Source organism: Myotis davidii, unplaced genomic scaffold (assembly GCF_000327345.1).
Source record: "Myotis davidii unplaced genomic scaffold, ASM32734v1 scaffold1042, whole genome shotgun sequence".
Classification (NCBI taxonomy): domain Eukaryota; kingdom Metazoa; phylum Chordata; class Mammalia; order Chiroptera; family Vespertilionidae; genus Myotis; species Myotis davidii.
The window spans coordinates 51,313-56,419 of record NW_006293398.1 but is presented as its reverse complement, the minus strand read 5'-3'; the positions used below and the strand labels follow the sequence as shown (position 1 = coordinate 56,419).

General features: G+C 45.5%; 1 pseudogene; it reads left to right on the top strand.

Moving 5' to 3' along the window:
* The first annotated feature begins 3,384 nt into the window (after positions 1-3,384).
* LOC102755191 lies at positions 3,385-4,509 on the top strand (annotated as a pseudogene).
* The last annotated feature ends 598 nt before the right edge of the window (positions 4,510-5,107 follow it).

Sequence of the window (5,107 nt, the reverse complement as noted above, 5' to 3'; positions counted from 1 at the left end):
ACCCGCCCACCACTACATTCAGCAGTCTTCTATAGCTATCATCTAGCTGCCACGAACCCAAAATGTTTCTGTATCGGTAGATCTTCGCATAGATTTCTTGATAAGACATACCGATCATCTCCAGGTTCTGCAAGTTTTCATGAACGCCATACTCCTCCCGGCAGCGCCATCTCCAGATGCAGTCGGTGTGCATGATGTGGTGGAATTTGGTGCAGGCCTGGGCCAGGCTGGGGAGGTCAGTGCCGGGGAGAAAGGCAAAGATCTCCACCAGCATCTCCACCGGCAGGTCCTGCAGCGAGCAGTGTTGGGGCGGCATGGGGCTCACAATTCCTCCACTCCCTGCCCAGCACCATGCTGCCGCATCGGCCTCGAGGTGCTTTTTTGCCAGGGCCGGCTTGCCGTGTGCCGCTGCCTTCTCAGCTGGGCCCTGGCGCTTCTGAAGAGACTGCTTGCCTTCCGCTGCTACAATCTCAGCTAGGGGCTAGCGCTTCTGAGGACAACGACATCCCCCCCGAAGAGCCCAGGCCACAGAGGCAAGCGCACTCCTCCATGCCTCCACGCGTTAACAGCCACCACACCATGGGCCACGGCGCCTCGGCAGGGTGTTAAGGTGGCTGGTCCGCCCTAGAGTCCAGCCACGCCCTCCAGGGCCTAGCCACGCCCCTGTCTTCCAGCCCTAGCCCCAGGTAGTCACTAATCTGCTTTCTGTAGGGATATGCCTCCAGGGATATGCCTATGGGAGAGGTGGGGCATTTCACAGAGATGCAGTAAAAAAAAAAAAAAAACCTGTGGTACATCTACACAATGGAACACTATTCTGCGGCAAAAAAGAAGGAATTCTTGCCATTTGCAACAGCATGGATGGAACTGGAGAACATTATGCTAAGTGAAATTAGCCAGTCAGAGAAAAATAAATACCACATGATCTCACTCATTTGTGGAATATAGAGAACAAGAGAGACTGATGAACAGGGAAAGATCCAAAGATAGAGAAACAGCGATCAGACTATCAAACCCCAGATCAGGGGGATGAGAACATGAGTGGGGGGGGGGAGATTGGGGGTTAATGGGGGGATGAGGACACATTTGTAATACCTTAACCAATAGAGAAATTAAAGACAAAAAATAAAATAAAATAAAAAACATTCATGAGAATGTTTAAAAATTAGACCCCTCATACATTGCTGGTGAAAATGTAAAATAGCGGGGCCATGTTGGAAAATGAGAGTCACCCAATGGCCCAGAAGTTCCACTTCTAGGTACATACCCAAAAGAAATGGAAACATGTTCACACAAAAAACTTGTACACAATGTTCACAAAGGCGTTATTCATAAGAGCCTCAAACCGGACACAACCCAAATGCTCATCAACTGATGATTGGGTAAACAAAATGTGGTATACCCATACACTAGAATATAGCATACATAAAACTTTAAAATGTTATGCTAAGCGAAAAAAGTCAGTCACAACTAAGATGTCTTTAAATAGAAACACACATAAAACAAAATGATGTACTAACTGATGGATGGGAAAGCTATGACCAGAGGCTGGAAGGAGACTAGCTCTGCCTTTTGTCCAAGAATAATGTGTTAGTACTTGCTAGTACGTAGAGTGTTTCTGCTATATTATAGAACAAGAAGGGAATTTACTATAAGCATGTAATATCTGTCATTTTAGTCAGAAAGTAATTTGTTTTTAGAATGCAATGAAAAATCTATACTTGCAGATAATAAAATTAATGGATTATGCAATAGAAATATGAACAATTTTATGAAGAGCTTATTTCTGGCAAAGAAAATTAAAGAGCAAAGAAAAAGGAAAAGATGCTACTCTAATTACCAATGGGAAGAAAGCAATTGTGTTCACAAGAATCATTTTTTACACATGAGATTGATGACACTTTTGTAAATTTGATAAATGTACCCAAGTATTGGATAATTTGTGATTTCTTTTAAGTGGTGGAAAGGGGAAGTAATTGGATTTTTAGGGAGTGTTCCCTGTGGGTCTACTCCAGGGACTATATTGAAGTGTAAATACATTAGATTACAGGGGTAAGGAAACTTTTTTATGCCAAGGGCCATTTGGATATTTATAACAACACTTGAGGGCCATACAAAAGGAAATGAAATTATTGACAAATAGGCTGCTGCAATTTGGTCAAACCTTTAAGTTATCCCTATGCCTTGGGAGGGCCAGACCAAATGGTTTCGGGGGCCTTATATGGACCTCAGGCAGGACGTTCCCCACCTGTGGATCAGAGGATCACTTTAAGAAATGGCTGGCATTCACCAAAAACTCAATAAATATTATTAAATGAATCTTAGATATTTTTGAGCATCTGTCTACTGTGATAGCCTATATGTTTTATTTTATTTTTATTTTAGAGAGAAAGGGAGAAGAAGAGAGACATAGAAACATCAATGAAGAAAGAGAATCACTAAATTGCTGCCTCCTGCAAGCCCCACACTGGGGATCGAGCCTGCAACGTGGCCATATGCCCTGACCTGGTTGCTCAGGCACTGAGGCACGCCAGCAAAACAGCATTTATCTTTTAGGTGCATCTTTCAGACAGTTATTTTCAGAAGCAAAGCCTGGATGTTGTAGAGAGTATGAAGCGAATGCAGTAGGACAGGTATCAGCAGCTGTAGGCCCTACTCTGAGAGATTTCCTGCTAGACAAGACAACTTCATCTGCTGGAAGCCAGTCCATCCTTGCTGCTTGACACAGTTGCTGCAGAGAAGAAATATCTGCACAGCGTACGTTTCAAGGGAACGGGCGTATATGGCATAGTGTTCTTAATATGTTTGCTCCCCTTCTTAGTGCTATGGGTTTTAACCAGGGTCACCTCACCGAGAAAGGTTGTTTCCCCAGGTGGGAATTTTTCCCTGGAGTTAGGGATTAACAAGACTAAGGAAGGGAATAAATCAGTAAAACTCCTTAAGTACTAGGCGGGTAGTTAACCAGCTCAACTAAGAACAATCACGCTTAAGCTACATAATCTATACTTAGGATAATCTCCTTCAGTTACTTCCTTGCAGCTGAACAGAACAGTAGAGTAGTGACCTTGGAATGGGGATAACAAACGCCCTAACCTTTGGAATAGAATGGATAGGATTAAAATCAAATGGTATAAATACAGATATCACAGGAGAATAAAGAGAGAACCTAGCTAGAGAACCTGGTTAGAGGAGCTGGCTATGCTGATCATCTGAACTCTGTCTCCGCGTCATTCCTTCTTCACCAACGCCGTCCACACCTTTGGGAATCCCTGGACCTGCTGGGGCTGGACCCCAACATTCATCTTCCCACTACTGACTTGGGAAAAGAGAACAGAAATCTTTGTCCTCTGACTTTGGAAATCTCAATTAACCTTCAAACTTACAATGTCAAGGGTTCCAAAACCGCCACCTCCAGCAGAAATGTGGAGTAGCCCCGTAGCTGAGAGCTGGTGCCACACTGAGATCAAGGTAGTGAAATTCTCCCACATGTGGACCATCAGTAACTTTAGCTTTTGTCGGCAGGAAGTGGGTGAAGTCATTCAAAGTTCAACCTTTTCATCAGAAGCCATTGCTCACCTGAAATGGTGTTTGAGAGTATACCCGAAAGGGCTAGATGAAGACAGCAAAGATCACCTGTCACTTTACCTGTTTCTGGTTAGTTCTCCGAAGCGTATATTTTTGGCAAAATTCAAACTCTCCATCCTGAATGACAAGGGAGAAGAAATCAAATGTTTGGAGAGTCACCGGGCATATAGCTTTGTACAAGGCAAAGACTGGGGATTCAAGAAATTCATCCGGAGAGATCTTCTTTTGGATGAAGACAATAGTGTTCTCCCTGATGACAAGCTGACCCTCCTCTGTGAGGTGAGTGTGGTGCAAGATTCCGTCACCATTTCTGGCCAGAATACCACAAAGATGGTGAAGGTTCCTGAGTGCCAGCTGGCCGATGAGCTAGGAGGACTTTGGGAAAATTCCTGGTTCACAGACTGTTGTTTTTGTGTTGCTGGCCAGGAATTCCAGGCTCACAAAGCTATCTTAGCAGCTCGTTCCCCAGTGTTTAGGGCCATGTTTGCACACGCAATGGAGGAGAGCAACAAGAATCGGGTTGAAATCATTGACATGGAGCCTGGAGTTTTTAAGGAGATGATGTGCTTCATTTACACGGGGAAGGCTCCGAACCTGGACAAAATGGCTGGTGGTTTGCTGGCAGCTGCTGACAAGTATGCCCTGGAGCGTTTGAAGGTCATGTGTGAGGAAGCCCTCAGCAGTCAGCCCCCTGAGGAGAATGCTGCAGAACTGCTCACCGTGGCTGACCTCCACAGCGCAAATCAATTGAAAACTCAGGCAGTGGATTTCATCCACTCTCATGCTGAGAATGCCTTGGAGACCCAGGGGTGGCAGGCAATGGTGGCATTCCATCCCCACTTGGTGGCTGAGCTGTACCGCTCTCTGGCTTCAGCACAGGGCGCCTGTCTGGGACCCCCTCGCAAACGCCTGAAGCAGTCCTAAAGCAGCAGCCACTGTAGCTGCCATTGAGCACTAGGTAGACAGCACAATCTGTGGAGTTTTCATCTGCTGTGGGGGGAAGTCTGCATCTCGGCCCAAGATTTTTAGTTTTATTATTTTCCTTAAAGAAATCTTATTTTCAAATGTATCTTTATTGATTTCAGAGAGGAAGGGGGAGGGAGAGAGGGAGAAACATCAGCGATGAGAGTGAATCTTCCCTAAGCTGAGTCCTGCATGCACCCTACTGGCGATCAAACCCACAACCAAGGCATCTAACCCTGACCATCAGTGGATCCTTGACCTCCTGGGTCATAGACTGACACACACCGACTGAGCAGCACTGGCCAGGCTGAGGGTATTTTCTCCCATAGATTTCAGAGGGAGTGCAAAGGAGGAAGGAAAGACAGAGACAGACTCTGAGAAAGAAAAAGGGATGCAAGGCCCAGACAGATGCATTGCAAGGGATGGAAACTGCAACCCAGACATGTAGCCTTGAGTGGAATCCAACCCCTGACCCTTCAGGTCTGAGCCAAAGCTCTAACACTGAGACACTGACCAGGGTGAGATAAGTCTTACATTGGGCCATAAACATTTAAATTTA